This window comes from Chenopodium album, chromosome 26 (genome assembly GCF_948465745.1).
Source record: "Chenopodium album chromosome 26, dcCheAlbu1.1, whole genome shotgun sequence".
Lineage (NCBI taxonomy): Eukaryota > Viridiplantae > Streptophyta > Magnoliopsida > Caryophyllales > Amaranthaceae > Chenopodium > Chenopodium album.
The window spans coordinates 18,947,295-18,963,623 of record NC_137859.1 but is presented as its reverse complement, the minus strand read 5'-3'; positions in this window follow the sequence as shown (position 1 = coordinate 18,963,623).

Below are 16,329 nucleotides of genomic sequence, written 5' to 3'. Positions count from 1 at the left end.
GCATCCCAAACTTGAGCCCGACTGTGATCATGCATTTAAGCATGGTGGCGTCCAAAGGGAAGGAAGCTAGAGCAAAAGAGTCGCTAACAAGTTTTAGAAATTGTAAACCGTTCACTGGGTGAAGGTGACAACCCTTCACGATCCTAGAGATTGCTAACTCCATAGTGGTCAGGACTCATGACTGGATATTCGGGGATGAAGGTACGAATCCAACCTAAAAGAGATTGAACCCACCCTAAAAATAGGCGTCTACTTTATTCTTCTTATATTCATGTGTGCTTTTTGACTAACATATAATAATTAGATTAATCCTAAACCTGCTTAATCTATGTTGGTTGAATATAAATGCAAAAATAAAAATATTATTGGCGATCACTTGAATTAAAATCATATTTGAAGACACCTACTTTTGGCCTCTTGTCCCGAAAGGAAGTGCGATGGTGTTACAAAAACCCGTTCTTCATGCTAGATCAAAGTTGAAGTGTTTATGAACTACGAAAAGCATTACGAATTGAAGTAAGTTAAAACCCATATTTGAGACCAAGTTATCTTAGTTACTTGTCCGATTACTAATTAGGCCTAAAACATGTCCATACATGTTTGAACTTGATTAATAACGGACCCAAATGCGTCAAATGCAATGATTGGATCCAACGGATCTTACATTGTTGAAAATCAATTCAAACAGATAAACCAAATATCAAATTCACGTGCAAATCCTATATACATGAATAGCCCTTTCAAAGAGCTTTCCAACAGTATATTATAAGCCCAATTCTGAGCGAAAACGAAAAAGTTGTCATCAAAATACTAAACTGGGCCCTAAAACCGACACCCTTGAACTCCAACGGCCATATCTTTTATTCCATAAAAGGTTTTAACCTAACTCTAACGGCATTGGAAATTAGACATTCAGAGATTTCCAATAATATCTCACACGCCTTAATCCGACTTTGCAATCAAAAGTTATGAAAGTTTTTAAAACGCATTTTTGTATATGGCGTGCGCGACTCATTGAGATGCATGCGGCACCCAGCGCGACTCAGAGAGTTGGGTGCGCCACCTGACGCCGCGGCTCTAAAACCCTAAACGTTGATTCCAACGCCTATAAATAGGTTTCTTCGTTTAGCGCTAGATAGACAGAAAAAAAAACATAATACAAAACCCTAAATTCTGAAATCCCTAATCTCTCAAACCCTCTTACTATCATACTACTTTTTCCTCTTTCTTCCCAACTACTCTTCAACCCTAATCCATCCATTGAAGCTCTTAGAGGTACAATGAAGAAAGAAATTCCATAAATGCATAAGACGGAGATTTAGCATAAAAGAAGAATGGTTAGTTTCCTGAGCACTTAGATAAATCACTTTTCTTTTACTATTTAAATAACATTAATTGATTAATTAGTGTTGTTTGATCACTTTAAACAAACTCTTAAGTAATTAATTCACATAGTACTCTTTCGTTAATCAAGATTAGAATTTGATAATTAATTGTTGTTTTATCACTTAAGACAAGGCTAATATTGTTTATTTCTTGTTCTTTTTACGAATCTCGATTAAATAAGAATAACAACTTTGCAATATAATTCCTACATGATTAACGTGTGTAAATAAAATCAACTAACTTAGGTTTTAGGTATTACGTTGCATATATTTTTTGGTGATGAAATTGTGAAAAAGGAAGAGCCAGTAGAGGTTGTACTAGGGCTAGAATAGCGATTCCTCCCTAAAAGGAACGTTATTTTAATTTAGTACCCTCGTTCCCAAACTCATTTCAGGTACACATAGACCAATTTGGGCATGGGTAAACATACGATTCGTGCTAAATATCCCTTGAACTCTACTTGGGAAAAAGGCGTGAACGAGGTTTATAAGGTTTCCTAAAACTCATTGGCAACTCCTTACTTGTTTCTTATAAAAAAAAACGTAATGATAGGATCAACTCTAAGTCAAGGTCTCCCAAACAGTCAGGAATTCAAATCTTGGTACAGACTAACATCCTAGGCTTTTAAAGGGCCATGAGCATGTACGGAGAAGGATCCCCTACGATGGGAACACCCTCCTTTCATATTAGCCTAAACCAAATTATTCATTATCTTATTAGGCATGATTTCAAGTACAAATCCCCTTTAAACCTGTATAAAAGGCGTGATCAAGCAATAACAACAATTCATATCAAGCAACGCAATAATGACACAACAAATCATCATCATAATAATAATCCCAACAAAGCATAATATTAATAGCAAGATCCTAGGCATGATACAAACATGATTAATAACAAACCTAGCATGTCACTAAATAATAAAAATCAAAGCTCTATCCCTAACATGATACTAACATGATAGAAGAAATATAAAGCAACCTAAACATGATACTAGAAAGCAATAAAAAACATCCTAACATGATACTAGGAACTAATTAATATAATTTAAGCATGTTTTCTAAAGAATAGGAAGTAAACTAATTACTTACATTGATGCCTCGTATCTCTTTCTATTAAAAGAATACACACATTAGTACACTTCAATAACATATTAAACCAAACAATTAAATTAAATAATTGAAATAAGGATTTGGGACCAAACCCTCAGAAATTATCAACCTTTTATGTCGAGTGCGAAGGCAACTTCGAACTTGGCTAGGTGTGTCTAGAACTTGTGAATGCGGAATTATGTTTGTAAGAAGCAAAGTTTAGAAAGCATGAGGGAGAAGGAATAAGCTATTGCTTAAGAGAGAGAAGAGATGAGAGTTGTTGGTGATTTTGAATATAGGGAATGACGCCCCTATTTATAGAGAAAATAGTTCGGAACGATAGAAAAGAGTCTGAAATCGACTTGGAGTAAAACTGCTCCTATCGCGATGCGATAAGCTTGTCACAGCGTGATAGTGCATTTATGATAAAATTTATGTACGGAGTTGTTTTCCTAATATAATTAAGTAATTAAACTCCGTAATTATCATTGTTAAATCAGAATTGTTCTTTTAAAACACTTATATTATTCCAAATTAAATTCATTATCTTTCTAAAGTATAATTATTAATCCTAACTCCACTAGAATTTAAAACAACCTTTTAGATTATTCTAGAAGATTAAAGTCAATCCTAATGACTTTAGGAATAATAATTAATGAGCCTCCCACTTGATCATTAGGCCGTATATAAAACTCATTTCAGGCCTAGTTTAGTATTTTGGCCATAACTTCCTCATTATTCATCGAAATTAGGCTTATAATATATTTTCAGAAAGCTCTTTTTGAGCCCCATCCAACTACATTATTATAGGACCCTCATCATGGATCAAACTACAATGGACTGGACATTTTCCTAAATAGAGTAAGAAAAGGGATATTTTCGAAAACAAAAGGAAAGTACTTTTATTAAAACGACCGCATCACAAGACTCTTTCACCTTGTTAAATAATCAATGACGTGAAAGATATTCATCACTAAGTTTGGTTTTTAGGGAGACACAATTAGGTGTCTACAATAATGCTTAAAGAAGACAAAATAAAATGCAATAAATGTCTCTAAATATGAAGTAAAACCTTTCGGTGGAGTTCATTCGGAAAACCCCACATGTATGCCACACTATGAATGTATATGCATCACATTCATCAAATTTATCTATTTGGTGATTAAATTAGATGGAGTTGTGATTATAAAAAAAGAGGTTGGAGTAGGGCTATCAAACTCTTTCGATCAAATTAACTTCTACTCGAATTTTGAAGGTATTTTAAGAATTTTGATTTTTTTTTCCCTAATAATAAGAGGACAGCTTTTCTTAAATTTTTATGTCTTTTTTTTAAATATTTGATCTTCTTCTTTCTCCTTAAGTTTCGAATTTTAGATTAATGGGTTTGTTCTTGCTCCCTCCTATGATTGATTTCTTTCTCAAAAGGTACTTTATATGAGCTCTTTATATTAATTTAAAGTTTCTGTTCTTTAATTCACTAGTGGAAAAAACGTTATTAGCAACTGACGAGAAATGACTTTTAGCAGCGGGCACATGGGGCTGCTAATTCGGGGGCTACAAATAGGAATATTATTAGCAACTAGCATTTGTTAGCTACTAATAGTCATTATTCGAAATTGGTATACTTATAGTTATTAGCCAGTTGCCAATAGTGTCTTTTTTAAATTAAACAAGTATTATTCGAAATCGGTGTACTTATTAGCCAGTTGCCTATAGTGTCTTTTTTAAATTAAACAAGTATTTTTCGCAACTGGCCAATAACTAGGCCCGTTGCTAATAATAGCTATTTACAGCTGGCTGATAATTCGGCCAGTTCTTAATAGTATATACTAGGTTAGTTCCCGTACCTTGCACGGTTTTTCAATCTTTGTCACGGTATTTCAATTTAAAATCTTTTTTTTTTATCTTAAATCAAGGTACTTAATTTTTTTTTATCTTTTTTGAATACATATTATATTGCTTTCTTCTATTTTGAACCTTGATGGCTTTTTTTAATTTCAAATATGATAATTTTTCATTCACCGACTATGTTAAGTTGAAAAATATATATTCATGATTATATTTTTTCTACTATAAATAATCATTATATATTAAAAAGTAATTACTAACATAGGAATTTATATATACCAAGCTATGGTTAGACATAATTTTATAAATATTTTATTCAAGGAAATTTTTTCAAAATTTTGGAAGTAAATATTTTGCGTATATTATCTATCAATTTTTAATTATTTTTTTTATAAAAAATATATTAAGGGCACACCAGAAGATGACACGTGTCATTGCTGGTGTGTCTTTTAGTATATTGTTATTGATTTGTAACTAGCATATAATTCAGCTAGCTGCTAATAGTATGTATTTGCAGCTAGCATATAAATCACCCACTACTAATAGTCATTTTTCCAAAAAACAAATTAAAAAAAAAACTTTTTTTTTTTGCCAAATTATGTACGAACTGCAAACTGTATTATATACTTATAGAAGTTATTATTGTAACAAAATTTATCTTTAGTTTGCAGTATACATTAAATGCAATATTTAAACTTAAAATTAGCAATCTACAGAGAGAGAAAAAAAAACAGCAACATCGTCTTGGAGCAACAACATGTACGAGAAGCAGCGACTCAAATCAACTACATTTGCCATGGATTTTCCTGCTAAACATAAGAGTACAATAAACAATAAGTGATTAGAAATTTCTCTAAACATAAGAAGATTAAAATTGAACAAAAAAGCACCAAAAACTGAGGAGAAAGAACCTAAATGCTCAAGGTTCAAGTTTTAATGAGAGAAATACACACACTGAATTTTACTATGAAATCCAACAACACAATAGTAATACATACACCCATAACCTATATAATACTAAAGTGCCCCCCCCCCCCCCCATAATGCAATCTGTATTGTGTTAGATATAGACCGCCTCAAAGAGACGTTTTGTAGACTTTATAGAGCACCCCCTCAGAAGAACGCCTCTGAGGCATTCTATATTGCTTGTTTTAGGCGTTCTGTATTCCCAATTTTTGTAGTAGTATATGCATTCTTGAAATTTTGTCAACTCAAATGTTCTTATAACACTAGCCATGTAGTGGGTAACAAGAATACAACCAGATTTGGCTACAACAATAGTGCCATGCCCTACAAACAATATCGTCAAGTACAGGTTATGAATAAAGCAAATGTTGCAGTAAAGAACACAGAGTTTCAGGTTAAAGAGATTTCTTTAGGGGAGATTATAATCGGTGAGATTGTCACGAACAAAAAAAAAAAACAAACAAACACTAACCTTATAGCCTTCAAAGCATACACTAGCCTAAGCTTGTAGCATTAAGCGAATTTAGGATTAAGCATACCAACACTCATGCATATTTCAAACTTTCAACATATAAAGCTAGCTAATTTCTAAGAGAACCTTACTTTAAGTTAACAATTCAAAGTTTAAGTGCAAGTAACCATCATCAAACAATAAATTTATTCTAGTTTGTACACCATCAGAGATCTTTGGAAACTTTCTTAACATATGAACATGCTGTAGATTAGGTAATACTAAAGGCATCAAGTTCATAAGAAAATATGGCAATGGCTAATATAAGCCAAAGCAAGTACAAAATCAACAAAATACTCGCTAAAGCACTTCAGATTTTCAGATTATCTTAACGACAGTAGCACAAAGAACAACATATACAAGGACTCTAACTCCTTAAATAGCATCTGCCAGAGACTTCTAAAACATTAATTTAGCATACATAATTCAATTTTTATAGTTCTTTTATCAGATTTCTAAAATTAGATTAATACTTGCAGAAATTTAGGCCCCAAAAACAAGAGAAAATCAAATATAACTCACTGAAAGAGCATTTTAATTGCCACAATTTAAGCTAGAATTGAGAATAACATATTAGCTAAAATATTTATAAACATACCAATTAGGTTTATAGTTGATTATATACACTTCACTTTCCATGGTAACACAGGTTAACAAGCATGCTTTTGGCTTACTTTTTAAGCTTTAACTTCACTATTTTTTGTTTTTGGTATGCTTAATGCTTAATCTTAAAAACTAACTCTAGCCTTCAGTGCTTACACAAACTAATGCACTAAATAACAACAGTGGCCTACCTACCAGCAATTAAACAATATAATAACCTTGTTTGTTATTTGATGATCGAGAAAAAATAGGACATCGTATATACAAGTGCATTTTCAATCATTTAAATGAAAAGAAGGCTGAGGAATTGAATTAAGTAGTGAGAATGTACAAATCTTAGGGAATTGTACAAATCAACGGGTATCATGTTCTCGAGTATATGATCTGATTTGCATCAAATTAAACTCTTTAATGAGGCAAATAAGAAACCAGTTATTAATCCCAACCTATACCATTCAATTTGAGATTCATACATACAAATATTAACAACATAATCAACATTTCCGTTAAATTAAGTAACTTATCAGGCCTGCAATTGTGAGTAGCACGATTATCACACACCCAAACAACATAAATCAAAATCAAACCACCATAATTGACAACTCTAATACAAATCAATCAAACCCTCGAGTTCATCTTATTCCAAAAAACACTAATCTTATAAGTGAAAAGAACCTCAAATAGAAAAGAATAATCAAGAGCAGCAATGGACATTTCTGCAAGTGTCAAACGTCACCCTCTCTCCAAGTGTCGTAAAAGCTCCACCATGAAATCAACATACAAAAAACAGTTATAATCAAATTACTAATCGAAAACTTAAGGGTTTGACTTCAAATTTCTCATAAAAACATGAAATTGCCTAAATGAAAGAATAAAAGATGAGTCTAAAAAAGAAAGCAAGAAATACCTCTCCCAAGAAGCATTTTCAACCATGAATACCACGAAAAACTAGGTCATCATCAGATTCAGCTTAGTTGGGAGATACTGAGATTAAGAAGCTTGAGCAGACTATGAAGTCTTTACTTCAGGAGCAGGGCAAGAAGCTGGATAATTCCTGTAAACACAACACCATGAACATTGACAGGAACTGTAAGTCCATTTCTGTGCTAAATGATTTGATGTTAGGCTTATCTATGCAAATAAACAAGTTAGTTGCAGATAATAATAATAATAATAATAATAATAATAATAATAATAATAATAATAATAATAATAATAATAATAATAATAATAATAAATCTGGTGAAGGCATTGTGGTTATCTCAGATAAAGAATCTAAACCTCCTCCCAAACACACCCACTATTCTGCTAGATTAACCAAGGTGGAATTTCCAAAATTTAATGGCTCAGATCTAAAATCTAAGATTTTTAAATGTAATCCGTTTTTTTACTTAGATGGTGTTAAGGATCCTGATAGGGTTAAATTAGCTGCCTTTCACCTTGAAGATAAAGCTTTGCTCTGGCATCAACCTTATATCCAAAGAAAAAACCATGTGTTGCCTAAATGGGATAATTATGTGAAGGTATAACAGCTAGATTTGGGGATCTATATGATGATCCTATGGCAGATCTCAAAGCTCTTAAGCAGTGTGGTAGTGTGCAAGAGTATCATGACTCTTTTGATGCTCTAGCTAGCGGAATAGAGCTCTATGAACCCTATCTTCTCAGCTGCTACCTAGCTGGCTTGGAGGATGAAATCCAGCTTACAGTAAGGATGTTCAATCCAACTACTCTTCAACAAGCACTGTGTTTAGCCAAGCTGCAGAAAGCTGCAATTAAGGTTAAGAAACCTGTAGGGAATATTTCAAGCATTATCCCAAACTTGAACCCCACTGTGATCATACACTTAAGCATGGTGGCGTCCAAAGGGAAAAAAACAAGAGCATAAGAATCGCCAAAAAGTTTTAGAAACTTGTAAACCGTTCACGAGGTGAAGGTTACACCCATTAACGATCCATGAGATCGTCAACTCCAAAAGGTCTTGAACCAAGTAGGGTTCGGGGATGAGGGTACGAATTCAATCTAAAAGAGAGAGAACTCGCCCTATAAAATAGACCTCTACTTTATTCTAATCGTATTCATGTGCGCTTTCTAACTAACAAGCAATCATTACATTAACCCTAAACCTGTTTAATCTATGTTGGTTAAATATTAATGCACAAATAAACTATTATTGGCGATCACTTGAATTAAAATCATATTAGCCAAAACCAAATTATTAATTATCTTATTAGGCGTGATTTCAAGTACAAATTGCCTTTAAACATGCATAAAAGACTTGATCAAGCAATAACAATAATATATATCAAGCAACATAATCATCATAATAATAATAATCATGAATAATAATTGTAATAACAACCATAATAATAATAATAATAATAATAATAATAATAATAATAATAATAACAACCATGTTAATAATAAAACATAATAATAATAATAATCATAATCATAACAACAACCATGTTAATAATAATAATAATAATAATAATAATAATAATAATAATAATAATAACCATGTTAATAATAATAATAATAATAATAATAATAATAATAATAATAATAATAATAATAATAATAACAACCATGTTAATAATAATAATAATAACAATAATAATAATAATAATAATAATAATAATAATAATAATAATAATAACAACCATAATAATAATAATAATAATAATAATAATAATAATAATAATAACAATAATAATAACAATAATAACAATAACAATAATATTAATAATAATAACAATAATAATAATAATAATAATAATAATAATAATAACAACAAGATCCTAGGCATGATACTAACAAGATTAATAACAAACCCTAGCATGTCACTAAACAATAAAGATTAAAGCTTTAGCCCTAACATAATACTAACATGATATTAGAAAGCATAAAAGGCAACCCTTAACATGATTCTAGAAAGCAATAAAAACATCCTAACATGATACTAGGAATTAATCAAATTTAAACATGCTTTATTTCTACATTAAAATAAATAGGGAGTAAGCTAATTACTTACTTAGAAGCATCGTACCTCTTTCTAATAAAAAAATACACAAGTTAGTAAACTTCAAGAAAATTAAAAAAAATCAAAGAATTAAATTAAAGAATTGAAAGAAAGAGTTAAAAAGTTTAAACTGGATTTTGGACCAAACCCTCAGATATTATCAACCTTTCACGTCTAGGGCGAAGGCAACTTTGAACTTGGCTTGGTGTGTCTAGATCTAATAAATGCGGAATTGTGTTTGCAATAGGGTTTAGAAAGAGAAAGAGAGAATCAAGTAATGCTTTGATGAGAGTTGATAAAGAGAAATAGAGAATTAGATGATTGTTGATTGTAGATGATTGAAAACGAAGGTCCAAGGACCCTATTTATAGGAAAATAGTCCGGAAATAGTCAGAATTTGAAAAGGAATAAAACTCCAAGCTTTCGCCAATAAACTAACTTGTCGCCAGGCAACAAGCATTGTCGCCTCGCGACAAGCCTGTCGTTTAGTGACAACTGGTTTTTTACGGATTTTGTTTTTATCATATCTTTTGATCCAGAAGTCTAAATAAGGCATATAATATGTCGTTGTAAATCTCTTGAAGTCTAGTTTCCAACCCATTTAGAATCAGAGTAAAATCTTTTGTAGATAAAAAGATATGGCCAAAATAGTGAAAGGGTGTCAGTTTTGGATAGAGTTTCGTATTTCTTTCATATCTTTTTCGTTATAGCTCGGAATTAATATTATAAAATATCATTGGAAAGATAATTTCAAGATCTCTCCAACCATATAAAATTGGATAAGGATTATTAGGCACAAAAATAATATCTGACTGTCTTTGAATGTCTTTAAATTCAATTAGAATTCGGACTCTCAAAAAAGAAAAGTTTTTAAAACAGGAAAGTTTATATTTAATTCAAATTCCTTAAAACATAATAATCAATCCTAACTCCATTAGGATTTAAGAGAACCTTCTAGAGTATTCTAGAAGACTATAATCAATCCTAATAGATTTAGGAATGATAATTAATAATAGGCCCTCCTCTAGATCATTGGGCCGCATGTAAGAACAAAATCGGGCCCGGTTTAGTATTTTGGCCATAACTTCCTCATTTTTCATCGGAATTGGGCTTATAATATATCGTTGGAAAGATCTTTTAGAACCCTATCCAACTACACTATTATTGAACCCTTATCATGGACCAAACTAAACTGGAGTGGCTATATTTATAAATAGAGCAGGTTTGCAAAAACAAAAAGAAGAGTTTTTAATAAAAACTAACCGCAACATTAGACTTTTCACACTTTCACTTCATTCGATTATGGTTCGACGCGACAGGTATTTATCACTGGGTTTGGTTTTGGGGAGACACAAATGGGTGTCTACAGAAGCCCCCACTTTGACTGAGTTTGGAGAAACTTATGTTTCGAAAACAAAAGTCAAAGTATTGATAGGAACGGAGAATGATTCAGAACGTTTGGTGATCCCAAATCATTCTTGTAACACCGATACCTGCAAACTAGCGTTAGTTAGACAGATAAAATAGTTAAGAAACGCGTATCCTGCACCGTCGAGCACACGTCTCTGGAGTAACCGATTTGTTGATGCATTTGACGACCTTCCACAAGCTAGGGAATGTCATCTCGCTTCTGTTGATTTTCACTCGTCTCTTAACAAAAGAGCTTCTTTTTTTAGGACTATTCACTCGTCTCTGAACAATGGAGCCTTTTTTTAGGAATGTTCACTCGTCTTTGATCAATGGAGCTTGTTGATATGTCCACGCGTCTCTGAACAAAAGATCTTTCCCTTCATCATCAAAAACAGACCAGCAAAGGCTCAAATACCTACTTGAGCATAAATTAAATTAGCTACTCCTTTTCAGCAAAAATGTCTGTCAAAACTGGCAAGACCTAGTTATACATTGGAATACAAATATGAAAGTGAGAATAGGGCAGCTGATGCCTTATCCAAAATTCCAGGTTACCAGTTGAATGTCTTGGCTATTTCCGGTGTGCAATCTGATCTAAAAGATCAGATAAAACAATCATGGAAGGATGAGGACAGTCTGCAACAAATCATTACAGATCTGCATCACAATTCTGATTCTCATAAGCATTTCTCTTGGAATGAGCAATGCCTCAGAAGAAAAGGGAAGTTAGTGGTGGGAAATTCTCAGAACTTAAAGGAGAAGATTCTCAGTTGGCTGCATGATTCACCTCAGGGAAGGCATTCTGGGACATAAGCAACCTATCATAGAGTAAAATCCTTGTTCTACTGGAAGGGCATGAAGGGAGAGATAAAGTTTTATGTGAGGCAATGCAAAGTGTGTCCGCAATGCAAGTATGATCCACAAGCATACCCTGGTCTCTTACACCCTTTACCCATCCTTGAGTCTATATGGGAAAATGTGACTACAGACTTCATAGAGGGATTACCTTCCTCCTTTGGGAAGGAAGTAATCATGGTGGTTATAGATAAATTGAGCAAATATGCCCATTTTGTGGCACTCTTTCACCCTTTTTCTGCTATGACAGTAGCTCAAGCATACTTGGACAATATGTTCATTCTCCATGGCTTCCCTAAATCTATCATCTATGACAGGGATAAAGTCTTCATAAGCCAGTTATGGTCTGAATTCATGAAACTTCAAGGAGTGTAACATAAAATGTCAACAACATACCATCCCCAGACAGATAGTCAATCTGAAGTTCTCAATAGATGCTTAGAGACTTATCTTAGATGCATGTGCTTTGAGAAGCCTCAAGAGTGGTCAAAATGGTTGTCCCTGGCTGAATTTTGGTATAATACCAATTTTCATACAGTAGGTAAAAAGACTCCCTTTGATATTTTGAACAACATTACTCCTCCTCTACACAGACCTTACCTAACAGGTTCATGTGTGGTGGACACATTTGATAGGAGTCTTCAGTATAGAGATGACACCTTAAAAATGCTCAAGGAGAACTTGCATAAGGCACAGAGTAGGATGAAGCAAATGGCTGACAAGCATAGAATAGAAAAGAACTTTGTAGTTAGTGATTGGGTTTATCTTAAGCTACAACCCTACAGATAGACCACATTGTAGTAGAGAAGCAATGAAAAGCTTTCACCTAGGTACTATGGTCCCTATCTGATTATTAAAAAGGTTGTACAGGTTGCTTACACCTTACAATTACCCCCCACTTCCAAAATTCGCCCAACTTTCCATGTTTCTTTGCTAAAAAAAATATCATGGTCCTGTTCCCAACACAACCCCTAGCCCACTTGTCCCCAACTTCCCTCAAGATAATCCAATCCCAAAACGTCCTTTAGCTATGCTGGATAAACTGTAACACCCCAATAATTCTCCCTTTCCAAACCACTTGCTTTAAATAAAATAGTGGAGAACCATTGACGTGCTACCGCCACGTGTTAAAACGTTAAGGCTTTATCAAAGTATTGCAGCGGAAAATCAAACATGGGTCTTTAAAATAACATAGTTTAAAAAAAATTAATAAATCAAAGCTTACAAATTGGAACCATATAAGGCCCTTATTTAAAACCAAACCAATATTAAAAATCCAAAACATAAATGAAATTGCAAAGCATAAATAAGTTCAACACAAAGAACGAATACACTCAATCACACCATCCCTTGACAATGTGATTGTCAAATCCCGAACTGCACATCATCAAGCTAACATGTGCAACACTGCTCCCCAATAATACAAGTGTAATAATTGGATCATCACAGGGTCATTGAAAGGCGAAGGCCATGACCAAAGAAAACACACACAAAAGCACGCAATCAGCAAAGCTGAGTACATACAAGCTACAACGTACAAAACCTAGCATGCTCAATTAATTATAATAAATAAACATACAACACAAATTCATTAATCAAGACTCCACACTTACACAATTCAACTATCTCAACATACTTACTAACTAATTCCAAACACTTGACTCTTTATATTTAATTTAATTAATTTAGTTTGGAGTAAGCAATAGACCAGGTTGTCCAATCCACCAAATGATTTTGGTCCCAAATGACCATTTGAAATAAAAGTTTAGCGCGATGCAAGAATGGGCGCGACTCCATTCTCACAAAGTTAGTCTAGGATCCCATCTAACTTTCATTATAAAATAAAATGTAAATACCAAAAGAGAAGAGGACATGTTGATCAAACAAGCCTCGAAAAGCCACGGGCTACCACCGTGTACCCCAACCCATAATTGTCAATACTCTAGAAGTGCACGCTTTCCAGAGTTTTATTGCTCATCCATGTTTCACTTTACGTGATTACAATTTTAATTAATAGCTGACTCATTCAAGAAGACCATACATAACAATCATACATCAATTCATTTTTAATCTTATTTAGGACAATGGTGATCACATCACAAATTGACCTTTAATTCCAATTAAACTTCCAAATTATTCAAAATTGTTGAATATAGTCAACCCACCTAGCCATTTCGGCTTAATCCACCTTTACTCAACATACTAACAAGTAATGATTGAGTAATAAATAAATAATAATAACCTTGTGGAATAATTAATAAATTCATTCCACTTAAACCATTAAATTCCAATCCTTTAATAATCCAAATGTGGTTGACAACCCAATCCAATAAAATATGTTTGTATCAACATTCCATACAAACAATTAATCCAATATAATTCAACATGTTTGCATCCATAATTCCATACAAACATAACCAATTCACCAAAACATGTCTCATAAACATAAATACATAAATTTATTAAATATATAACCAAACAATTTCCATCCAAGTGTTCTCTAATCATGAAACTAAGTTCTTTTCTTTGGTACCTAGACATGATACTACTTGCTACGAAGTAGACATGTACGTACCTCGTGTAAACAATTCTTTGCGTCACTTTTAATTAATTAAAAGTCTCCTAGAGAAAAATTACCTCCTAGAAAACAACCAATAATCACAAATTAATACTTACAAAAATTTCCAGCAATATAATTTACATTAAAAGTCTTTAAAACTTCATTAAAAACATGTTTTTATGGTTAATTAATCATTAGAAATTGACTAGGAACAAAAGCCCCAAATTAATTAGTCATAAGAACCCTAAAATCCCAATTTAAATAAATTAAAACCCTAGGTTTATAATTCATAAAATCTGAAAATTATAACATAAACAAAATTTGAAATTTATAAGTTTAAGCTATTAAAAATATGATTTTGATACTAAAATATAATCTTTATACTACAAAAATCAAACCCAAAACAATTTAATAACATTAAGCAAAATAAGACAAAAGAGGAAGAAGAAAAGGGGGTGGCTGCCGGCAGGGTGGCTGGTGGTCGCCGGCGTCAGGTGGCCGGCGGTGGTGAGGGCAGCAGGCGGCAGTTGGTGGTGGGCGGTGGTGGTGACCGTGAGTGAAAACTGACGTGAAAAGGAAAAAGAAAGGAAGAAAAAGAAAAGAAAGAAGAAGGAAAAAGAAAAGAAAGAAAAAGGAAAAAGAAAAGAAAAAAAAAAGGAAAATAAAATAAAGGGAAAATAAGATAAAGAAAATAAAGAGGAGGAAAAAATAAGACTAACCTTTTGTGTGGGGAAAATTTGGGGATGTATGAGGTATTTATAGGAGAGAGAGTGGTGTAGGTTAGTTTTAAGATTAGGCTTCATAAAATTAATGGGCCAATTAGATTAATGAAATGGGTTAGCTTTGTTTAATATGTATGACATAAATTGTAGAATGGACAATTAAAAATCATTTTAGAACAAAATCAAAAATCAACCCAAAAATAATTTGGAACTTTAAAACTTAAATCCCGGAAGAACACACATAAATATTATAAATAAAATAAAAATTCATTTATAATATATTTATAAATATGGGGGATTACATAAACGGAGTGTCAACTGTGGCAATAGTGCAATGGTTAATCTAATGGGATCAGTTGCCTGATGAGGAGGCCACCTGGGAAGATGCAGCTTGGATTGAGGATCAATATCCTGAATTAGATCCTTGGGGTGAAGGATCTCTTAATGGGGGAAGTATTAAGCATCAAGGGAGCTGACTTGGAATATGCTGAGATGGAAAATTCCCTTGGAAAAGAAGCTGAAGAAGAAGAAAAGAAGGAAAGGATAGCTATCCAAAAAGAAGGAATGAGCAGTGAAATTGAGGAGAATATTACTTGAAAGCTGTAATTTGTCTTCAGCTAATTGTCCTTTTTATTTTAGCCGTTATGCTATTTTGTTTGTTTGTTTGTAAGCTGAGCCTATCAGCAGTTTTCAAGGCTTTATAAGCCATACCCTTGTAATGAAAATTTTAAGCAATTAATGAAATCATCTCCTCATTTCCTAATTATTCTCTTTCTCTCTTTAAAACTCTCAGTTTTGTGTTCATACGATTATTTCCACCAAAACTGCCCTGCTTTCCCTTAGGCTGGTTTTCTGGAATAGTTGTCAAATCTACATTTTGCTGAGCAAAATCAGATTTGATTCTTTTGTTGGTATCATAATAGGGAGTGGGGGCGGTTTTGGTGGCTAGGTCGTGGTGAGACTTGAGAGCGGGATTCCGGTGGTTGGAGTGGGGAGAGGAGGCTGTGGGGGAGTTAGGGGGCTGCCGGCATAATTCATGAATGGGGAGAGTGGTCGTGAGGGCTAGGCCAGATTTTTCTATTTTTTTTTTTAGTTTTTTGTTAAAAAAACAAATTTGGATTATTAAAAGCAAATGACCATCAAAGTTCGGATTATTTAAAAATAATCCATAGTTGGGATTATTTTGAGTAAACGAGCTAAAATTGGGATTAAATTTATCAATTTTTGCGATAAAAAAAGTATCTTTGTTATATATATATATACATATATATGTATATATATATGTATATATATATATATATATATATATATATATATATATATATATATATGTTGAGAAACTGTAAACAAACCGC